Genomic DNA, 23,791 nt, shown 5'->3' with positions numbered 1-23,791 from the left:
GGGCATATAAAGTTTGCAAGTCTAATGGGCCTCTCTTTCCAGTGATGGCCGACTAGGCCATCTTTTGATACATATGCAGCTAGAGTCAAGAGCTCCAGGGTACTGGTTAGTTCATAATGTTGTTCCACCTATAGGTTTACAGATCCCTTTAGCTCCTTGGGTACTTACTCTAGCTCCTCCATTGGAGGCCCTGTGATCCATTCAATAGCTGACTATGAGCATCCACTTCTGTGTTTGCTAGGCCCTGGAATAGTCTCACAAGAGAAAGCTATATCTGGGTCCTTTCAGCAAAATCTTGCTAGTGCGTGCAATGGTGTCAGTGTTTGTGTGAGTTCCTTTGTGATTGGGTTTCCTCACTCAGGATGATGCCCTCCAGGTCCATCCATTTGGCTAGGAATTTCATAAATTCATTCTTTGTAATAGCTGAGTAGTACTCCATTGTGTAGATGTACCACATTTTCTGTATCCATTCCTCTGTTGAGGGGCATCTGGGTTCTTTCCAGCTTCTGGTTATTATAAATAAGGCTGCTATGAACATAGTGGAGCATGTGTCCTTCTTACCGGTTGGGACATCTTCTGGATATATGCCTAGAAGAGGTATTGTGGTATCCTCCGGTAGTATTATGTGCAATTTTCTGAGGAACCGCCAGACTGATTTCCAGAGTGGTTGTACAAGCTTGTAATCCCACCAACAATGGAGGAGTGTTCCTCTTTCTCCACATCCTCGGCAGCATCTGCTGTCACCTGAATTTTTGATCTTAGCCATTCTGACTGGTGTGAGGTGGAATCTCAGGGTTGTTTTGATTTGCATTTCCCTGATGATTAAGGAAGTTGAACATTTTTTCACGTGCTTCTCTGCCATTCAGTATTCCTCAGTTGAGAATTCTTTGTTCAGCTCTGAGCCCCATTTTTAATGGGGTTATTTGATTTTCTGGAATCCACCTTCTTGAGTTCTTTATATATATTGGATATTAGTCACCTATCTGATTTAGGATAGGTAAAGATCCTTTCCCAATCTGTTGTGGCCATTTTGTTTTGTTGACGGTGTTTTTTTTCTTGAAGAAGCTTTAAAACTTTATGAGATCCCATTTATTGATTCTTGATCTTACAGCACAAGCCATTGCTGTTCTGTAGCTATCTTCAGACACTCCAGAAGAGGGCATCAGATTTCATTACGGATGGTTGTGAGCCACCATGTTGTGGCTGGGATTTCAATTCGGGACCTTTAGAAGAGCAGTCGGCGTGCTTAACCACTGAGCCATCTCGCCAGACAGCCATTGCAGTTCTATTCAGGAACTTTCCCCCTGAACCCATATCTGTGAGGCTTTTCCCCACTTTCTCCTCTATAAGTTTCAGTGTCTCTGGTTTTATGTGGAATTCCTTAATCCACTTAGATTTGACCTTAGTACAAGAAGATAGAAATGGATCAATTCGCATTCTTCTACATGATAACCACCAGTTGTGCCAGCACCATTTGTTGAAAATGCTGTCTTTTTTCCACTGGATGGTTTTAGCTCCCTTGTCAAAGATCAAGTGACCATAGGTGTGTGGGTTCATCTCTGGGTCTTCAATTCTGTTTCATTGGTCTACTTGTCTGTCGCTATATCAGTACCATGCAGTTTTTATCACAATTGTTCTGTAGTACAACTTTAAGTCAGACATAGTGATTCCACCAGAGGTTCTTTTATCCTTGAGAAGGGTTTTTGTTTTCCTAGGTTTTTTGTTATTCCAGATGAATCTGCCAATTTCCCTTTCTAATTCATTGAAGAATTGAGTTGGTATTTTGATGGGGATTGCATTGAATCTGTAGATTGCTTTTGGCAAGATAGCCATTTTTACTATATTGATCCTGCCAATCCATGAGCATGGGAGATCTTCCCATCTTCTGAGATCTTCTTTAATTTCTTTCTTTAGAGACTTGAAGTACTTATCATACAGATCTTTCACTTCCTTAGTTAGAGTCACGTCAAGGTATTTTATATTATTTGTGACTATTGAGAAGGGTGTTGTTTCCCTAATTGCTTTCTCAGCCTGTTTATCCTTTGTGTAGAGAAAGGCCATTGACTTGTTTGAGATAATTTTATATCCAGCTACTTCATTGAAGCTGTTTATGAGGCTTAGGAGTCCTCTGGTGGAATTTTTAGGGTCACTTATATATACTATCATATTATCTGGAAAAAAGTGATATTTTGACTTCTTCCTTTCCAATTTGTATCCCCTTGATCTCCTTTTGTTGTCTAACTGCTCTGGCTAGGACTTTAAGTACAAATTTGAATAGGTATAGAGCCTTGTCTAGTCCATGATTTTAGTGGGATTGCTTACAGTTTCTCACCATTTACTTTGATGTTGGGTACTGGTTTGCTGTAGATTGCTTTTATCATGTTTTATTATGGGCCTTGAATTTCTGATCTTTTCAAGACTTTTTTCATGAATGGGTGTTGGATTTTTTCAAATACTTTCTCTGAATCTAACGAGATGATTATCTGGTTTTTGTCTTTGAGTTTGTTTATGTACTGGATTACATTGATGGATTTCCATATATTGAACCATCTCTGCAACCCTGGGATGAAGCCTACTTGGTCAGGATGGATGATTGTTTTGATGTGTTCTTGGATTCAGCTATCGAGAACTTTATTGAGGATTTTTGCATCCATATTCATAAGGGAAATTGGTCTGAAGTTCTCTATCTTTGTTGGTTCTTTTTCTGGTTTAGGTATCAGAGTAATTGTGGCTTCATGAAATGAGTTGGGTAGAGTACCTTCTGTTTCTATTTTGTGGAATAGTTTGTGAAGAATTGGGATTAGATCTTCTTTGAAGGTCTGATAGAACTCTGCACTAAACCCATCTGGCCCTGGGCTTTTTTTGGTTGTGAGACTATTAATGGCTGCTTCTATTTCTTTAGGGGATATAGGACTGTTTAGATCATTATCCTGATCTTGATTTAACTTTGGTACCTGGCATCTGTCTAGGAACTTGTCCATTTCATCCAGGTTTTCCAATTTTGTTGAGTATAGCCTTTTGTGGAAGGATCTGATGGTGTTTTGGATTTCTTCAGGATCTGTTGTTATGTCTCCCTTTTCATTTCTAATTTTGTTAATTAGGATGCTTTCCCTGTGCCCTCTAGTGAGTCTGGCTAAGGGTTTATCTATCTTGTTGATTTTCTCAAAGAACCATCTCCTCGATTGGTTGATTCTTTGAATAGTTCTTCTTGCTTCCACTTGGTTGATTTCACCCCTGAGTTTTATTATTTTCTGCCGTCTACTCCTCTTGGATGAATTCGCTTCTTTTTTCTAGAGCTTTTAGGTGTTTCGTCAAGCTGCTAATGTGTGCTCTCTCTAGTTTCTTTTTGGAGGCCCTCAGAGCTATGTGTTTTCCTGTTAGAAATGCCTTCATAGTGTCTCATAAGTTTGGGTATGTTGTGGCTTCATTTTCATTAAACTCCAAAAAGTCCTTGATTTCTTTCTTTATTCCTTCCTCGACCAAGGTATCATTGAGAAGAGTGTTGTTCAGTTTCTTCGTGAATTTTGGCTTTCTATTATTTATTTTGTTATTGAAGATCAGCCTTAGTCCATGGTGATCTGATAGGATACATGGGACAATTTCAATATTTTTGTATATGTTGAGGCTTGTTTTGTGACCAATTATGTGGTCAATTTTGGAGAAGGTACTGAGAAGTGCTGAGAAGAAGGTTTATCCTTTTGTCTTAGGATAAAATGTTCTGTAGATATCTGTCAGATCCATTTGTTTCATAACTTCTGTTAGTTTCACTCTGTCCCTGTTTAGTTTCTGTTTCCACGATCTGTCCATTGATGAAAGTGGTGTGTTGAAGTTTCCCACTATTATTGTGTGAGGTGCAATATGAGCTTTGAGCTTTACTAAAGTTTCTTTAATGAATATGGCTTCCCTTTCATTTGGAGCATAGATATTCACAATTGAGAGTTCTCTTGGAAGATTTTATCTTTGATGAGTATGAAGTGCCCTTCCTTGTCTTTTTTGATAACTTTAGGTTGGAAGTCGATTTCATTCAATATTAGAATGTCTACTCCAGCTTGTTTCTGCAAACCATTTGCTTGGAAAATTGTTTCCCAGCATTTCACTCTGAGGTAGTGTCTGTCTTTTTCCCTGAGATGGGTTTCCTGTTAGCAGCAAAATGTTGGGTCCTATGTCTTTTTATTAAGGAATTGAGTCCATTGATATTATGAGATATTAAGGAAAAGTAATTTTTGCTTCCTATTACTTTTGTTGTTAGTGTTGGCATTCTGTTCTTGTGGCTGTCTTCTTTTAGGTTTTTTTTTTTTTTTTTTTTTTTTTTTTTTTGAATGATTACTTTCTTGCTTTTTCTAGGGCACAGTTTCCATCCTTGTATTTTTTTTTCTGGATTCATGGAAAGATATTGTGTGAATTTGGTTTTGTTATGGAATACTTTGTTTTCTCCATCTATGATAATTGTGACTTTGGCTGGGTATAGCAGCTGGGCTTGGCATTTGTGTTCTCTTAGTGTCTGTATAACATCTGTCCAGGATCTCTGGCTTTCATAGTCTCTGGTGAGAGGCATGGAGTAATTCTAATAGGCATGCTTTTATATGTTACTTGACCTTTTTTCCTTGCTGCTTTTAATATTATGTCTTTATTTAGTGCATTTGCTGTTCTAATTATTATGTGTTGGGAGGAATTTCTTTTCTGATCTAGTCTATTTGGAGTTCTGTAGGCTTCTTTTATGTTCTTTACATATGGGAAGCTTTCTTCTATAATTTTTAAAAGATATTTTCTGGCTCTTTAATTTGAAAATCTTCATTCTCATCGACTCCTATTATTAGTAGGTTTGGTCTTTTCATTGTGTCCTGGATTTCCTGGATGTTTTGAGTTAGGATCTTTTTGCATTTTCCATTTTCTTTTATTGTTGTGCCCATGTTCCCCACGGAATCTTCTGCACCTGAGATTCTCTCTTCCATCTCTTTTATTCTGTTGTTGATGCTTGCATCTATGGTTCCTGATTTCTTTCCTAGGGTTTCTATCTCCAGAGTTGTCTCACTTTGGGTTTTCTTTATTGTTTCTATTTCCCTTTTAGATCCTGGATAGTTTTGTTCAATTCCATCTCCTGTTTGGTATTGTTTTCTTTTAACTCTCTAAGGCATTTTTGTGTTTCCTCTTTAAAGCTTTTATCTATTTACCTGTGTCTTTCTGTATTTCCTTCTTAAAATTGTCCATCATCATCGTAAAAAGTGAGTTTAGATCCATGTCTTGCTTTTCTGGTGTGATGGTGTATCCAGAACTTGTTATGGTGGGAGAGTTTGATTCTGATGATGCCAAGTAACCTTGGTTTCTGTTGCTTATGTTCTTATGCTTGCCTTCTGCCATCTGATTATCTTAAGTATTTGTTGTCCTCAATATATCTGATTGGAGCCTGCCCTTCTAATAATCCCAGCTGATTCAGGACTCCTCAGAGTCCAGCTTTCTCTGTGACCCTTTACTTGTGGGCTCCTGTTAACCACAGATTCTGGGTGTGTCAGCGTTCTTGGCAGTCAAGTTCCACTGAGACCCTGAAATACTGGTGTGACCAAGCTCCTTTTATCCTGGGATCCTATTGTCCAAGATCCTGGGCATGTTACAGTGCCTATAAGTGGTGTCTCCTTTGAGGAGTGTGGAGCTGTCTGGTCAATGATCCTAAGATCGCATGGAGAGTCCTCTAGGAACTGTGGGGGTGTCCGCCAACTTCACAGACAAGTGACCAGGTACTGGCGCCAACATCGAGGGACTTGTGACTCTGGTCAGGCCGGTTTTCTGTTTCCTTAATGCTGTCTCAGGTCCCTTGCAATTGGATTGGAGCAGAAGTTGTGTTCCACTCACCAGTGGTCCTAAGAAAGCATGGAGAGCCCTTCAGGGACCTTGGAGGTGTCTGCTGACTCCAAGCCTAAGGTGACCAGGTGCTGGCGCCGACCAGAAGGCATTTAATTAATTCTCATCCTAGAAAGTAGGCTTATAGAGACACGATTTAAAACAATGATGTCTCTTTAATGAAGCATTAAAATTTTCACTGTCATGCATTCTTATGTATAAATTGGCAGCCAAACTTTGTAACACGATATTGATGTTTCTAGTATTGATTTTAAAGATGATAAATTGTTTAAAATTGGGATTTGCTCACAAAAAGTTACATATATATTCTAATGTTGAAAAAAGCATAAATTATAGTTAAAATTGCCAATGTTCCATCGACTGCAGCTTGCAGTGTGATTGAAAATTAAAATCTTTAATTCACCTATATATTGTAATTAGGATAATTACAAGAGTAATCATCTTTTGAGAGCACTAATACAGCTCTCTGTGGCCATACAGCCGTACAAAGCTCAGAGCAGCCTCAGAGGGGCTTGTGTGGCTTTCTTTTGTTTTGCAAATAGTGCCTAGGGAAGTTCTTGCCTGCCTTCAGGGGAATTTCTTTTAGCAAAAAACAAAACAAACAAACAAAAACCAAAACCAAATCAATACAAAAAACAAAAAACAAAACAAAAAAAAACATTGTTGCATAGGTGATAGTCTTATTGAAATCTGGTAAATGGGACCCACTAGTGAAACCATGTCAGTATCATACAGATGTCTTTTAGAGACAGAATATCTGCTGAGGACCTGCATGGCCTTAGGAAAATGAGCTGAACTGGACAAAGGCCAAAATACTAATGGTCTCTAGCCTTTAAACTCTCTTTAACTGTACTAGTAACTAAAAAGTTATGGCTTCTAGAAGTTTAACACTCTTTTGCTTATTCTGTGGCTGAGAACTGCTAGATTTGGTGATTAACACATATTTTATAGCAGCAGAGACTTATGTATATGTGACCCTAAAAATTCCACAGAGAACTTCTAAACCCGATAAACAACTTCAATGCAGTAGCTGGATATAAAATTAACTCAAACAAAACAGTTGTCTCTCTCTACACAAAAGATAAACAGGCTGAGAAAAAATTAGGGAAACAACAACCTTCACAATACTCACACATAATATAAAATATCTTGGTGTGACTCTAAGGAAGTGAAAGATCTGTATGATAAGAACCTCAAGTCTCCGAAGAAAGCAATTGAAGAGGATCTCAGAATATGTCTCAGATTATGTCTCCTGTGCTCATGGAGTGGCAGGATTAATATAGTGAAATATATCTATCTTGCCAAAAGCAATCAACAGATTGAATGCAATCCCCTTCAAAATTCCAACTCAATTCTTTACAGAGCTAAAAGGGCAATTTGAAAATTCATCTGGAATGACAAAAAAAAAAAAAAAAACCTAGGGTAACAAAAACTATTCTCAACAATAAAAGAACCTCTGGTGGAATCACCATTGCTAACCTCAAGTTGTACTACAGAGCAATTGCAATAAAAATTGCATGGTACTGGTACAGCCACAGACAGGTAGATCAATGGAATAGAATTGAAGACCCAGAAATGAACCCAGACACCTATGGTCACTTGATTGATCTTTAACAAAGGAGATAAAACCACTTAGTGTAAAACAAACAAACAAACAAACAAAAAACAAAACAAAACAAAAAAAACCCCAGCATTTTCAATAAATAGTGCTGGTTCAACTGAAGACTAGGATGTAGAAGAATGCAAATTGATCCATTCTTATCTCCTTGTACAAAGCTCAAGTCTGAGTACATCAAGGAACTCCACATAAAACCAGAGACACTGGGATTTATAGAGAAGAAAGTATGGAAGAGCCTCAAAGATATGAGCACAGGGGAAAAAATTCCTGATGAGAACAGCAATGACTTGAGCTGTAAGATTAAGAATCAACAAATGGGACCTCATAAAATTGCAAAGCTTCTGTAGAGCAAATGACACTGTCAATAAGACAAAAAGGCCACCAACAGATTAGGAAGGGATCTTTACCAATCCTATACATGATAGGGGACTAATATCCAATATATTTAAAGAACTCAAGAAGTTGGACTACAGAAAACCAAATAACCCTATTAAAAATGGGGTATAGAGCTAAACAAAGAGTTCTCAATTGAGGAATACCAAATGGTGAGAAACCCCCCCCCCCAAAAATGTTCAACATCCTTAATCATCAGGGAAATGCAAATCAAAACAACCCTGAGATTCCACCTCATACCAGTCAGAATGGCTAAGATCAAAAGTTCAGGTGACCACAGATGCTGGCAAGGATGTGGAGAAAGAGGAACACCCCTCCATTGCTGATAGGACTGCAAGTCTTGGACATTGACCTAGAGAAAAATGCTGATCTCCCATGAGTCCTTTGGTCAGAGCACTCTCTGGAGGCAAGCTTTCTTCTGGCAGGGAAAACTCTAACATATTCTTATTTCTGTAGCTATTCTAGACATTTTTCTCTATTATCTATTATTTTGTAAGATAGTATGCCACTTACATCTATATTAATTACTGTCATTTTTCTAGTAGAATCTAACTTATACACAAGTAGCTAGCTATGCAGTCTATTTAACCCACCATGATACACATGTCCTTATAGTAGCTTCTGGCTCATTTTAAGTATCCTGTAACTCTAACTTACACACAGGCAGGTACACAGTCTCTTTTTCCACCAATGATACATATACTTTTATAGCAACTTCTGGCTCACAGCAAGTATCCTATAATTATTTGCATCATGTATGAATTAGTGTGACATCATCCAGGTCACTTAATATATTGTAAATTGATGAATATGTGTCATTTGTCAGAAACTCAGCCTTGTGAAAAGAAAGCATTTTTCATGTGTAGAGGAAACTAAAGAAGTACAGGAGAAAAAAAAATACCTCCTGTCAGTCCACTCTCCCCAGTACCCCATGACATAACGTGAGAAAGCTCATAGGAGAGATCAAGATATCTGCGAACAGTAATGTTGAAGCCATTACTACAATCTAACTACCTGAATTTGAACCACAGCTCTAGCCATTGTTGCTAAGGGACTTTGAAGTTCTTTGTGTCTTTGTTTGTCTATAATGCAGTGTAAGACAAGTACTATCCCGAGCTTATCCCCGTCCCGCGGGAAATAAACACAGGACACACCAGATTCTTCCACGGTTAACTTTTACTTCTATATCATATTGAGGTAGACAAAGAAAGCTCAGAAAATGTGTGGCTTAAATACTTTTGGTGACGTGTCCAAACTAGGACTGGTAGCAACACCCATGATCCTCATGCACCCTGGGGATAGGTTAAAGCCCCCAGGGGTTGGGCAAAAGCCCCGGAGACGGACTGGTGACTTTGGCTGGCTGTGCTCTCGCAGCTGCGCACAAAGAGGTTTAGCACCATCTAGTGGCGGCACATATATTGCAGCCCTTTACAAAGTACTTACCTGGACTATATTTCCACATGAGTTAGAGCTATAAAGTGCCTCCTTAGTGCCTGCCACATAGTATTTATGAAATAGCAAATTTATGAGTGACCTTCAAATACCATGTGGGATTTGACTCACATTAAAGTATCTGAACAGACAATGGGGATGGGCATCAATTTATTGGTGGATATATATCTAGACATAGATGTGGATATGAGCCTGGATATGGACCAGCATGTGAACATAGCTATAATTATAAATTCTTGTTTTACTTTTGTTGTGGCAAATACCTAACACAATTATTCTGAATGAGATATGGCTTCTTTGGTTTACAGTTTCCGGGACTCAGCATATTGTTGACTAGCTACTTTGCAGTGCTGCTATGTTCGTCCTCATGATATAGGAGCAGATGATAGATGGAATGTGCTCATTTAATGGTGGATATGAAATAGGAACAAGAATGCATGTTTGCTAAGTTTTGACTTCAGAGGCACAGACCTATTCCTAACCCCATCTTCTGTAGGCTTAGATTTTTCAAAACCTTCTTTAATAAGGGTTCTTGAATGCTTCAATGATCAGAGGTAGGGGAAAAGAAAGGTTAATAGGAAATAGGAGTTGTGGACCTGTTTAAAAGCAATTCTTTGGGGGCAATTCCAATCTTCCTTCTCAGCAGTTCTATCTAAAACATCAAACACAAATCAGTATCTGCAGTCCAGTCTAAGAGGCAAAGACCAAATCTGAATCAGTAGCAGTGGCTTGGTCCTGAAGAGACCTCAAGGGTTTACCAAATTTAACAGGAATCTGGGAGAAGTGGTGAAATGCAGCTGGAATACCAATAGAAATTCTCAGGTACATTTCTTTCTATGAAGTCACACCAAACAAAGATCAGTGAAGAATTGCAAGGCACAGCACTGTGAGAGCATTTTCAGTGAAGACCAGAGAAGTGTTGCAAGCCAATCCAATATAAGAACATTGTCTACTCTCTGCTTGGGTTATATTTATACCCTTTTCAAATATCATGTGTCCTCTCAAGCATCTGTTCCAGCAAAATATCACATGCCCTTTCACATGACAGCTTCTAGACACCTTTTGAATAAGGACACACTTCCTAATATTGTCCCTCCCTGTAGACCAAGCATTCAAAGACCTGAGTCTGTGGGGGTCAAAGGTATTCAAACAACTGAAAGGCTTATACTGATGTGTTGGTTACTTTTTTATTGCTGATATAAACACCATGAACAAGTAAAAATATAAAAGAAAGAAATTACATTGGCTTATCGTTCCAAAGATTAAGAGTTTATGATAATGGACTAAAGACAGCAGCAGGAACCACTGAGTGCTCACACTCCAGAGCTTTAAGCAGGAGATAGACTACATGTTAGGAATGTCATGAGTCTTTTGAAACCTAAAGCCCACTCCCAGTGATACACCTTCTAACCCTTCACAAATAGTTCCATGAACTGCCAATTATTTAAACATATTAGTCACAGGGACAATTCTCATTCAAACTATCACAACTGGCATAGAAATAGGGCACATAGCTCTTTGAGGAAGGTCATGGGCCATCATATTCATTCTTTTCCAAGATTGCTGCTCCAGAACCCAACCTGGGATGCTAGACCGAGGTGAACAGGGCTCTTGTCTTTTACCTCTAATGTAAGTAGTAATTTCCATTCCGCCATCACATGGAAGAAATGCCCCTTGGTATTGCAAACTTTATATGCCCCAGTACAGGGGAATGCCAGGGCCACAAGTTGGGGGTGGGTGGGTGGGGGATCAGGGCAGGGGGAGGGCATAGGGGACTTTTGGGATAGCATTTGAAATATAAATGAAGAAAATATCTAATAAAAATAATTCTTTATAGTAAACACAAAGACAATGTTTGGAGCAGAGACTGAAGGAATGTGTATCCAGACACTGCCCCACCTGGGGATCCATCCCATAAACAACCACTGAACCCAGACACTATTGCAGATACCAACATGAACTTTCTGACAGGAGACTGATATAGCTGTCTTCTGAGGAGCTCTGCCTGTGCTTGACTAATATAAAAGTGGATGCTCACAGCCATCCAATTGGACTGACCACAAGATCCCCAATGGAGGAGCTAGAGGAAGGACTCAAGGAGCTGAAGAGGTTTGCAGCCCCATAGGAGGAACAACAATATGAACTAACCAGTAACTCCAGAGCTCCCTGGGACTAAACCACCAATCAAAGAAAACACCCGGAAGGACTCGTGGCTCTAGCTGCATATGTAGCAGAGGATGGCCAAGTTGGTCATCAATGGGAGGAGAGGCCCTGGTCCTGTGAATGTTCTATACCACAGTATGGGGGAATGCCTGGGCCAGGAAATCGGGGTTGGGGAGCAGGAGGACAGGGGAGGGGATAGGGGATTCTCAGAGGGGAAACTTGGAAAGGGGATAACATTTGAAATGTAAGTAAGAAAATATCTAATAAAAAATAACAGGTAGTCAGTGCTGAATTTGAGTATGGTTAGTCTTTGAATCCCCCCCCCCCCCATTCTTTCTTTTTCCAACTTTCTGAGTCTCAGTCTCTCTCTGATTCCCAGATTGGCCTTGAACTGGAACTGAGAGTTAAGACCACACTTTGTGACAAAATTACTTTCAGCAAAATGACATTTGCATCATTATCACTCTGAGGTACACTGCACCCAGTGAGTCAGTTCCAAAGAAGTGGGTGGGGCTGCCTGGCTCAAAACTTAGGAAACTCTGTTAGCCTCCTGCCACATCGAGGCTGGCATGCAGGTTAGTGACATGACTTAAGATGCAATGTTTCTGGCAATACTCAGCTATCATCCTTTCTTAGTTAGCTTCCTCATTTTGTCCTCTGTCCTCTATTTCCTTCCTCATCTCATATCAGTCTTCTCACTGAATGCTGCTGCTCTGAGAAGCTATATCATTAATTTACTTTCCTAATGCTTATGTTACCTTGGAAAGGTGCCACAGGCTATTGGCAAAAACCACAGACATCCATTTCCTCACAATTCTGGAGCCTGGAAGTCCAGGGTCAAAGTCTCCACAAAACTATTTTCTTCTGTGCTTTCTCTTCTAAGTTGCACTTTTTTCCTATGTCTTCATACAATCTTATTTCATCCTATGTCTGTGGATCTTGTCCATGTCTTGAAAGGAAACCAGTTACATTGGGTCAGGATTCATACAAATGACCTCAGCAGACCCTTGCCTATTGAAAAACTCTCTACCAAACACAGTTACATTATTTGTTACTGTGATTTCGGCATTGATATGTAGAGTACAAACAATTCATCTATAATAGGTCCCCACACATCCCTTGCCTTCTTGGTCTTTCCATGTAGCCTTATTTTCTTTCTTATGAAAAGCAGGATTATTGACATGCTCTGATTAGTTCCTGCTCATGATTCCTGAGTGGCTGTTTATGCCATATAAGGAATGCTCCAAACTTGTCCTTGTGAATTGATCTGTGTGTTTTCTTTCAGTATTGTTTTATTATAGGTGCCTCCAAGCAATGACTTGCCAAATACCTAAGAAAAATTGAACTTTGCTTCTTGGCCTTCACCAATGCCCCAGGTAGCCCTTGAGCCAACCCTGGGCTTGGAATTCAGTAATAATGTTGCCTATTCATTGACATTCAGAATTGCCTCTAATATTGTAAGAAAGGTAGTGAAAGAAATCAGGCATTACTATCTACTACACAGAGTTAGTAATCTCAGGGCAAGCTTAGAGAAGTAAGTTTAGAATTCTTATTATAGTTATGTATGACAGACTACATTACTTATTAGTAGGAAGTCTACCCACACAATCACTTAGAATAAAAGGCAAGACACTCACATATACAGGAATTTACAATGGTTTAGGAAGCAGATTGGGTTGTGGTTTTAGGAGGAACTAAAGTATTGCATTATTCATGAGAAAGTTAGCTATAGCAGAACTCCCTAATTAGAACCATGACTTGGGCATGAAAGCCCTTGCCCCAGGAGTGTAAAGACCTCTCACCTGGCTTCTAAGAATATAGCGGACCTTAGATAGAGCTGACTTTGTCTCAGTTGTTTTATTGTCCAGTTCCTGGCAGTCTTTATGTTTGCATTCCTCTGTTTTCTGTGAGAGTCATTAAGCATTTGGTAACCTCATTGTACCTTGCAGATGTGTCACCTAACTTCCCTATTTTCTTCTATATTAAAAGTCTGATGCTCAATTTGACAAATAACATTCAGGTAAACACTCTCTCTGTGTCCCTGTCTGTTTGTCATCCTCACCAACTCCTTGCATGCCTGGAACCAGACCCCTGAAGTTTTCCTGAAGATCGAGGACCTAATTGAGGTCCATCTGCAGCACAATTGTTGATTGTAAACACCTGCAATCAAAATATTGAAAGTAAACATGAAAAAAAAAACCCACAGATGTTATTGGTAAAAGAATTCTAAGAAACACACATTCTCAGCACCTCCACACAATAACTCACCCACCTTTGCTTGCATGATTCCTGAGGTAGAGGAAAAATTTCTTGCTTAAGTTGGTGTATCTATCTTTGAGCTGTTAATTTTTTATCCTAGATTCACCTAACCTGAAGATGCAATGTAAATAACATATAATAATTCTTTACCAATTATCCATTCAGATATTGGTTAACATGTCATGGCTATAGGACTCATGTGAGTCTCCTATATGTTAACATCTCCAGTCTCTAGGCATTACTTTTTATTAAAAAACTAAATATTTTTTCCCACGTTTTTATTAGATATTTTCTTCATTTACATTTCAAATGTTATCCCAAAAGTCCCCTATATCCTCCCCCTGCCCTGCTCCCCTACCCATCTACTCATATTTCTTGGCCCTGGCATTTCCCCGTACTGGGGCATATAAAGTTTGCTAGACCAAGGGGCCTCTCTTCCCAATAATGGTCGACTAGGCCATCTTCTACTACATATGCAGCTAGAGACATGAGCTCTGGGGGTACTGATTAGGTCATATTGTTGTTCCACATATAGGGTTGCATACCCCTTCACATCTTGGGTACTTTATCTAGTTCCTATATTGGGGGCCCTGTGTTCCATCCTATAGATGATTGTGAGCATCCACTTCTGTATTTGCCAGGTACTAGCAAAGCCTCACAGGAGACAGCTATATCAGGGTCCCTTCAGCAAAACCTTGCTGGCGTATGCAATAGTGTCTGCGTTTGGTGGCTGATTATGGGATGGACCCCCTGGGTGGTGCAGTCTCTGGATGGTCTATCCTTTCATCTTAGATCCAAACTTTGTCTCTGCAACTTCTTCCATGGATATTTTATTCTGTCTTCTAGGGAGGAATGAAGTATCCATGCATTGGTCTTCCTTCTTGATTTCCTTGTGTTTTGGAAGTTGTATCTTGGGTATTCTAGGTTTCGGGACTAATATTCATTTATCAGTGAGTGCAGGATGAGTTCGCTGGTTTTACTACCTGAGTAGTACTCCATTGTGTAAATGTACCACATTTTCTGTATCCATTCCTCTGTTGAGGGACATCTGGATTCTTTCCAGCTTCTGGCTATTATAAATAGGGCTGCTATGAACATAGTGGAGCATGTGTCCTTATTACCAGCTGGAAAATCTTCTGGGTATATGCCAAGTAGAGGTATTGCTGGATCTAGTGGTAGGACTATGTCCAGTTTTCTGAGGAACCACCAGACTGATTCCAGAGTGATTGTACAAGCTTGCAATCCCACCGGCAATGGAGGAGTGTTTCCCTTTCTCCACATTCTCTCTAGCATCTGCTGTCACCTGAAATATTGATCCTAGGAATTCTGACTGCTGTGAGGTGGAATCTCAAGGTTGTTTTGATTTGCATTTCCCAGATGATTAAGAATGTTGAACAGTTTTGAAGTACTTCTCAGCCCTTCGATATTCCTCACTTGAGAATTCTTTGTTTAACTCTGTATACCATTTTTTTAATGGGGTTATTTGAATTTCTGGAGTTCAGCTTTTTGAGCTCTTTGTATATATTGGATATTAGTCCCCTTTCAGACTTAGGATTGATAAAAATACTTTCCCAATCTGTTGTTGGCGTTTTTGTCTTATTGACAATATCTTTTGCCTTACAGAGCTTTGCCATTTTATGAGGTCCCATTTTTCAACACTTGATCTTACAGCACGGGCCAAAGCTCTTTTGTTCAGGAATTTTTCCCCTGTGCCCATATCTTAGAGGGTTTCTCCAGTTCCTTCTCTATAAATTTCAGTGTCTCTGGTTTATGTGGGGTTCTTTGATCCACTTAGACATGAGCTTTGTACAAGGAGATAAGAATGGATCAATTCTCATTCTTCTACATGATAACTGCCAGTTGTGCCAGCACCATTTGTTGAAAATTCTGCCGTTTTTCCACTGGATGGTTTTAGCTCCCCTGTCACAGATCAAGTGACCATAGGTGTGTGGGTTCATTTCTGGGTTTTCAATTCTATTCCGTTGATCTACCTGTCTGTGGCTGTACTAGTATCATGCAATTTTTATCATAATTGCTCTGTAGTAAATCTTAAGGTCAGGCATAGTGATTCCCTCAGAGATTCTTTTATTGTTTAGAAGAGTTTTTGCTATCCTAGGTTTTTTGTTATTCCAGATGAATTAGCAAATTGCCCTTTCTAATTCGTTGAAGAATTGAGTTAGAATTTTGATGGGGATTGCATTGAATCTGTAGATTGCTTTTGGTAGTATAGAAATTTTTACTATATTAATCTTGCCAACCCATGAGCATGGGAGATCTTTCCATCTTCTGAGAACTTCTTCAATTTCTTTCTTCAGAGACTTGAAATTTTGTCATACAAATCTTTCACTTCTTTAATTAGAGTCACACCAAGGTATTTTATATTATTTGTGCCTATTGTGAAGGGTACTGTTTCCCTAATTTCTTCTTATCCTGTTTATCCTTTGTGTAGAGAAAGGCCACTGATTTGTTTGAGTTAATTTTATATCCAGCTACTGTGCTGAAGCTGTTTATCAGATTTAGGTGTTCTCAGATGGAATTCTTAGGGTCACTTATATATACTATCATATCATCTGCAAACTGATATTTTTGACTTCTTCCTTTCTAATTTGTATTCCCTTGATCTTTTGTTGTCAAATTGCTCTGGCTAGGACTTCAAGTACTATACTGAATAGGTAGGGAGAAAGTGGGCAGCCTTGTCTAGTCCATGATTTTAGAGTGATTGCTTCCAGCTTCTCTCCATTTACTTTGATGTTGGCTACTGGTTTGCTGTATATTGCTTTTATTATGTTTAGGTATGGGCCTTGAATTCCTGATCTTTCCATGACTTTTATCATGAATGGGTGTTGGATTTTGTCAAAAAATTTCTCTGCATCTAATGAGATGATCATGTGATTTTTGTCTTTGAGTTTGTTTATATAGTGGATTACATTGATGGATTTCTGTATATTAAAAAAATCTCTGCATCCCTGGGATAAATCCTACTTGGTCATGATGGATAAGCGTTTTGATGTGTTCTTGGATTCGGTTTGCAAGGATTTTATTGAGTATTTTTGCATCGATATGCATAAGGGAAATTCATCTGAAGTTCTCTTTCTTTGTTGGATCTTTGTGTGGTTTAGATATCACAGTAATTGTGGGTTCATAGAATGAATTGGGTATAGTACCCTCTGTTTCTATTTTGTGGAGTAGTTTGAGGATAGTTGGAACTAGGTCTTCTTTGAAGGTCTGATAGAACTCTCCACTACTCCCATCTGGTTCTCGGCTTTTTTTTTCGTTGGGAGACTATTAATGACTGCTTGTATTTCTTTAGGGGAAATGGGACCATTAACATTGTTAATCTGATCCTATTTTAACTTTGGTACACGGAATCTGTCTAGGAAGTTGTCCATTTCATCCTTGTTTTCCAGTTTTGTTGAGTATAGCCCTTTGTAGCATGATCTGATGATGTTTTGCATTTCCTCAGAATCAGTTTTTATGTCTTCTTTTTCATTTCTGATTTTCTTAATTAGGATACTGTCCCTGTGCCCTCTAGTTAGTCTGGCTAAGGGTTTATCTATCTTGTTGATTTTCTCAAAGGATCAGCTCCTGGTTTGGTTGATCCTTTGAATAGTTCTTTTTCTTTCCACTTGGTTGATTTCAGCCCCAAGTTTGATTATTTCCTGAAGTCTACTCCTCTTGGGTGAATTTGCTTCTTTTTGTTCTAGAGCTTCTAGGTTTTCTGTCAGACTGCTAGTGTATGCTCTCTCTAGTTTCTTTTTCTTTTTTTCTTTTTTTTTTTGTCACTCAGGGCTATGAGTTTTCCTCTTAGGACTGCTTTCATTGTGTCTCATAAGTTTGGGTATGTTGTGGCTTTATTTTCATTAAACTCTAAAAAGTCTTTAATTTCTTTCTTTATTTCTTCCTTGACCAAGTTATCATTGAGTAGATTGTTGTTTAGTTTCCACGTAAATTTTGGCTTTCTATTATTTGTGCTGTTATTGAAGATCAGCTTTAGTCTGTGGTTATCTGATAGGAATGATGGGCTAATTTCCAAATTTTTGTATCTCTTGAGGCCTGTTTTTGACCAATTATATGACCAATTTTGGATGAGGTACTATGAGGTGCTGAGAAGAAGGTTTATCCTTTTGTTTTAGGATAAAATGTTCTGTAGATATCTGTTAAATCCATTTGTTCCATAACTTCTGTCACAGTCCATGTGTCTTTGTTTAGTTTCTGTTTCCAGGATCTGTCCATTGGTGTGAGTGGGGTGTTGAAGTCTCCTACTATTATTGTGGAAGGTCCAATGTGTGCTTTGAGCTTTACTAAAGTTTCTTTAAAGAATATGTCTGCCCTTGTATTTGGAGTATAGATATTTATAATTGAGATTTCATCTTGGCAGATTTTACCTTTGATGATTATGAGGTGCTCCTCCTTGCCTGTTTTGATAACTTTGAGTTGGAAGTCAATTTTTTTTTTTTTTGATATTAGAATGGCTACTCCAGCTCTTTTCTTTGGACCCTTTGATTGGAAAATTGTTTTCCAGCCTTTTACTCTGAGGTAGTGTCTGTCTTTATCCCTGAGGTGGTTTTTCTGTAAGGAGCAAAATGTTGGGTCCTGTTTGTGTAGCCAGTTTGTAGGTCTTTTTATTGGGGAATTGAGTCCATTGATGTTAAGAGAAATCAAAGAAAAGTAATTTGTGTTTCCTGTCATTTTTGTTGTTAAAGTTAGAATATGTTCTTGTGGCTGTCTTCTTTTAGTTGCATTGAAGGATTACTTTCTTACTTTTTCTAGGGTGTAATTTTCATCTTTGTGTTGGTGTTCTCCCTTTATTATCCCTTTATTATTGAAGGGCTGGATTCATGGAAAGATATTGTGTGAATTTGGTTTTGTCATGGAATACTGTGTTTTCTCCATCTATGGTAATTGAAAGTTTGGCTGGGTATAATAGACTGGGCTGACATTTGTGTTCTCTTAGTGTCTGTATAACATCTGTTCAGGATCTTCTGGCTTTCATAGTCTCTGGTGAAAAGTCTGAAGTAATTCTAACAGGCCTGCCTTTATATGTTACTTGACCTTTTTCCCTTACTGCTTTTAATATTCTGTCTTTATTTAGTGCATTTGTTGTTCTGATTATTATGTGTAGGGAGGAATTTCTGTTTTGGTCCAGTCTATTTGGAGTTCTGTAGGCTTCTTGTATGTTCATGGGCATCTCTTTCTTTAGGTATGGGAAGCTTTCTTCTATAATTTTGTTGAAGATATTTTCTGGCTCTTTAAGTTGAAAATTTTCATTCTCATCGACTCCCATTATCAAGAGGTTTGGTTTTCTCATTGTGTCCTGGATTTCCTGGATGTTTTGAGTTAGGATCTTTTTTGCATTTTGCATTTTCTTTGATTGTTGTGTCCATGTTCCCTATGGAATCTTCTGCACTTGAGATTTTCTCTCCCATTTCTTGTATTCTGTTGCTGATACTCACATCTATGCTTCTTGATTTCTTTCCTAGGGTTTCTACTTCCAGAGTTGTCTCCCTTTGGGTTTTCTTCATTGCTTTACTTCCATTTTTAAATCATGGATTTTTTTTCAATTCCATTTTCTGTTAGGTTGTATTTTTCTGTAATACTTTAAGGGAAATTTGTTTGTTTGTTTGTTTGTTTTTGTTTGTTTGTTTTGTTTTTTGTTTTTGTTTTTGTTCTTAACCTGTTTAGCAGTATTTGCTTATAGTTCTTTAAGGACTTCTACCTGTTTAGCAGTGTTCTCCTGTATTTCTTTAAGTGAGTTACTAATGCCCTTCTTAAGATTTTCACCATCATGAAATTTGATTTTAAATTTGCGTCTTGCTTTTCTGGTGTGTTGAGGTATCCAGGACTGGTTGTGTTCTGATGATGCCCAGTGTTCTTGGTTTCTGTTAGTAAGATTTTTACATTTGCCTTTTGCCATCTGGAAATCTCTGGTGTTAATGTTCAAGCTGTCTCTGGTTGGAGTTTGATCCTCCTGTGATTCTTTTAGCCTCTGTCAGCACTCCCGGGAGTCCAACTCTCTCCTGAGTTCCAGTGGTCAGAGCACTCTCTGCAGTCAAGTTCTCCTCTTTCAGGGCAGGTGTCCAGAAGTCTGGAGCTCTGATCTACCTCCTGAGTTCTGAGGTCAGAATTCTCCCTGTAGACCGACTCTCCTTTGGCAAGGAATATGCCCAGGGGTCTGTGTCTCATCTCTGCCTCCTGGCTGAGGATGAAGGCCTGATGTGATCCTGACAAAGAAGCTCTGCTGCTTCTATTGTCCATGTGCTATCAGGTGATTAGGAGGTGTAACCTCCCCTCCCCAGCCTGAAACCTGTTTGCTCAGGTTTCAGTGTTAGAAAGCATAGGGAGCTTGCCACCCTATCATCCTGCTACCCTACTGCCTGCCTCCTAGCTGTTCTGGAGCCATCCCGTGTCCACCTGCAACCCTACTCCAAGATGATTTGGCCTGAATCAGGCCCCTTCCCCTCCTTCATAACTTGGTGCATGAATTACTAAAATTGAGCTTTGATCAGAATTTTTGTCAGCCTAGCTCTCTCTTCTCTTCCAGGTTTCAAGATGCCTTCCCAGAACAGCCCCCAGACATGTGAGCCACTGGCCAGACACAACAAGAAGGTCCTGTGTCAGAGACCATCCCGTGAGAAAGTGAGCCCTTCATAATCTCCCTAACAGGCCAAATGGCCTTGTACTAAGAGCTGGTTATCACCCCCCTTCCTCCCTATTCCTTTCTTGGCACCTGAGGCTGTAAAAGCTGAATTATAGTCCCCTCTTCCCTATCTCTTCCTGAGTTCCCATGCCATCCAAGGACATGAGTTATGCCTGAGCCCAGCCTGACCCCCAAGGCTGTCAAGGAGGATCGATGTTCCAGAGATAAGATCCAGAGTGCCCACTGCCTGGCGCCTGACTTCGGCCCCCATGTCAGCAGATGCCCACTTCTTTGTTCTTTGTATAATTCTCCCTCGACCCCTCCCATATTTCCCGTGATGTATGCTTTATAAAGAAGGCACCTCAGCCTAATAAACGAGACCTTGATAGGTTGATATCTACTTGGTCCTCCGACTTTCTTTCTTTTACTCCCATTTCCTTACAGGTTCGCGGTCCCCCTCGCACCCACAAATAACTGAATCCCGCGGGACGGGATAGTCCTGGGAGTGCTAGGGATCCTGCAGTGTGGAGAGTCCTCTGGTGCCCTAGATGTCCTTGGCCGGTTTCACACAGATGATGGCGGGGCTGGCCCCGACCTGAATTCATCCCAGCCTCTGGTCGGGTGGTGTTCCTTTGTCCCTGTTCCTGCCAGCACAATACCCTTTGCAATTCTTTGGAGCTGATGTTGAGTTCCATTCACCTGTGATCCCGAGGTGATCCCGAGGTCCTGCGGCATGGAGAGCACTCTGGAGCCCTTAGTGGCCTCTGCTGGGCTCAGAAGGGAGATCACATCTTTATATGTATATCTATAAATCATGACTTTTTTTATGGTCTGATTCTCTGGGTATAAAAGAGAGCTACTATTTCCCATATTTAAAGTATTATCGTTTTACTCACTGTGTTGACACTGCCATATGACAATACTTGTGTATTTTTTTTGTTTTGTTTTTATGGGAGTGGTTTATTTCATTCAATATAATATATCTAGATTCACATATTTCACCTAAGACAACAGATTGTTTTCCTTTCTATGGATGACTAAAATTCTATTATATATATGTACCACATTTTGTTTATCCATTCATAGCTTGTTGAGCCATACCTTTGCCATTGTAAATAGACCCATAATATATATGGGAATACAGATTCCTGTACTTTTCCCATTGCTGTGATAAAACACCAAACAATGAGAAAGTTAAGGAAAATGAGTGTGTTTTGACTTACAATACAAAGGGGATACAATTCACCATGACACAGAATACATGGCAACAGGAGCAGATGTCCCCTGGTCACATTTCAGTTAAAGTCAGGGAGAAGAGAGTGATAAACACTTGTTCTCAACTCACTTTGCTTTTTAAAATAATCATTCTCAGAGTCTAGACCATAGTATGTTAATACACATTTAGGCTAAGTGTTCTATGTTAATTAACCTAAATTAAATAAATACAGATATGCCCAGAGCTTTGTTTTTATGTTCATTCTAAATCCCACCATGTTGATGATTTGTTAGGAGCAGGTGTGGCGGCAGTCCTAAAGGAGCCAGAGACTGCAGCTAAGTCATATGACTTGCACCTGACTTCCTCATATAAGACACAAACATCTTGAGTGCTGCGCAGGTGTACCAGGATACAGGTGAATCCAATTTGGTGGAGATTTGCCCCTGCTGCCCTGATTAGCTGAAGCTGCGTGCCTGGTGAGGTGGCGTGGCCTGCTGTGCGTGGATGGGAACTGAGAGTATATAAGAGTGAGAGGCCCGGGTTAGAGGGAGGATTATTATTCGAGAGAGGATTACTATTAGGGGGGAGATATAAACAGGGGAGATATAAAAACAAGGGAGATATAAAAACGAGGGCGATATATAAACAAGGGAGATATATAAACAAGGGAGATATAAAAACAAGGGAGATATAAACAGGGGAGATATAAACAAGGGAGATATATGGAGAAAGAAGAAACAGGACTGAATAAATGTGTGCAGAAGGATCCTGTAGCAGCGTCGTTCTTCCTGGCCAGTTGGGCTCGCGCAACAGTTGGTGCCAAAACCCGGGAAAAGAAACATCTTCAGGCAAGAGCGAAGACCCCCTGCTACAGGGAGGATTCAGAACTGCATAACGGGGAAGAAGGGGTTAATAAAGGTTCCCGTAAAACAGACTGTTGAGAAGGATCCGGCGTGGATTCAGAACTCTTCAGCTGGGGAACGGTACTGATGAAGAGAAAGAAGAAAGATGAAGACTGAATAAACTGCTGTTAGAAGGACTGGTGGTCGCGTTGTTCTTGCTGGTCGAGAGCGGGCGCGACAATTGGTGGCCCGTACGGGGAACCGACTCCCCCACCGAGTTCAGAACTTTCAGCAGTCAGTGGTTGCCCGCAGGGTAAGTTCATGGTGAGTGAAACTTGGGACCCCAGGAGTTTGGGAAGGACCTCGGATAAAATAGAGGCAAGCATAAAGTTGCCAGGAAGCAGGCACAAGGTAACAAAAGGTTCCCGGCTTTGGGACAAGTTAGGTTCCCTGTTTGGGGACAAGTTAAGGAACTATGATAACCTCAGTGTAGTGATCAATAGATCCTCGCTGTGTAGTTATGCTTTTTTCTCCCGTTGACCCTTTGTGGGTAGGTCTGATAGTTTTGGTCTTGTTTGTTCTGATATATGGACTCTGTTACTGTTTGAATCGAGAGGCAGTCAAGACAGGTCAGCAAATCCTTACAGAGCAACAAGAAAGTATGTCGGAAGAGGAGAAGGGCTTAAAAAGAAAAAGGAAAAAGAAAGGAGACACAGTGTTATCAGGTGGACAGAAAGGACAAAACAAAAGAGCCAAGGCGGAGGAGGAAGGCAAATTAGCTTCTGTGCCTCCTCCCTATGCCTCCTCAGCAGTGAAAACTTGACTCTCATATTGACTCCCCAGATGAACACACAGGTGATTGAGGTTATGGTCTCATTACCACGAGGTATTGTGTCCATCTCCACTGGGGATCGAGTAGATCAGGTGTTGACGTGGGCGAGAGGGTCTGTTTGTGTATTCCCACAGGACCAGATGGAACCTCTTTGGGTGCCGGAGAGATTGGTGAGACGCTGCAAGAATGAGGCTCCTGATCCAGTTGCCCCTGTGGATGTGGTGGATGATCCCACAAGCACAAAGGATGGAGCCGAGATGGGAGATCCTTTCGGTATTCCAGAAGCCGATACCAGCTCGACATGACATTCAAATTTTTCCATGCCTTTTTGATCCCTGAATTCCCCTTAAAGAGATAGCCCCTCTGGCTATCTATCCCTTGCTTTAGGGAAGATGAGCGGGGATGAGAGCCCTGGGATGTATGCTTGTTATAGTGTGTGTGTGTTTTGTGTTTGGCACATGTGTTAGGTGCAGAGTGTGCAGGCCCGCACTTTCGCTATGGTAGCATAGGCTTTTGCTGCAGT

The sequence above is a fragment of the Mus musculus genome, chromosome 3, assembly GCF_000001635.26.
Source record: "Mus musculus strain C57BL/6J chromosome 3, GRCm38.p6 C57BL/6J".
Classification (NCBI taxonomy): domain Eukaryota; kingdom Metazoa; phylum Chordata; class Mammalia; order Rodentia; family Muridae; genus Mus; species Mus musculus.
This window is presented reverse-complemented; position numbering follows the sequence as displayed.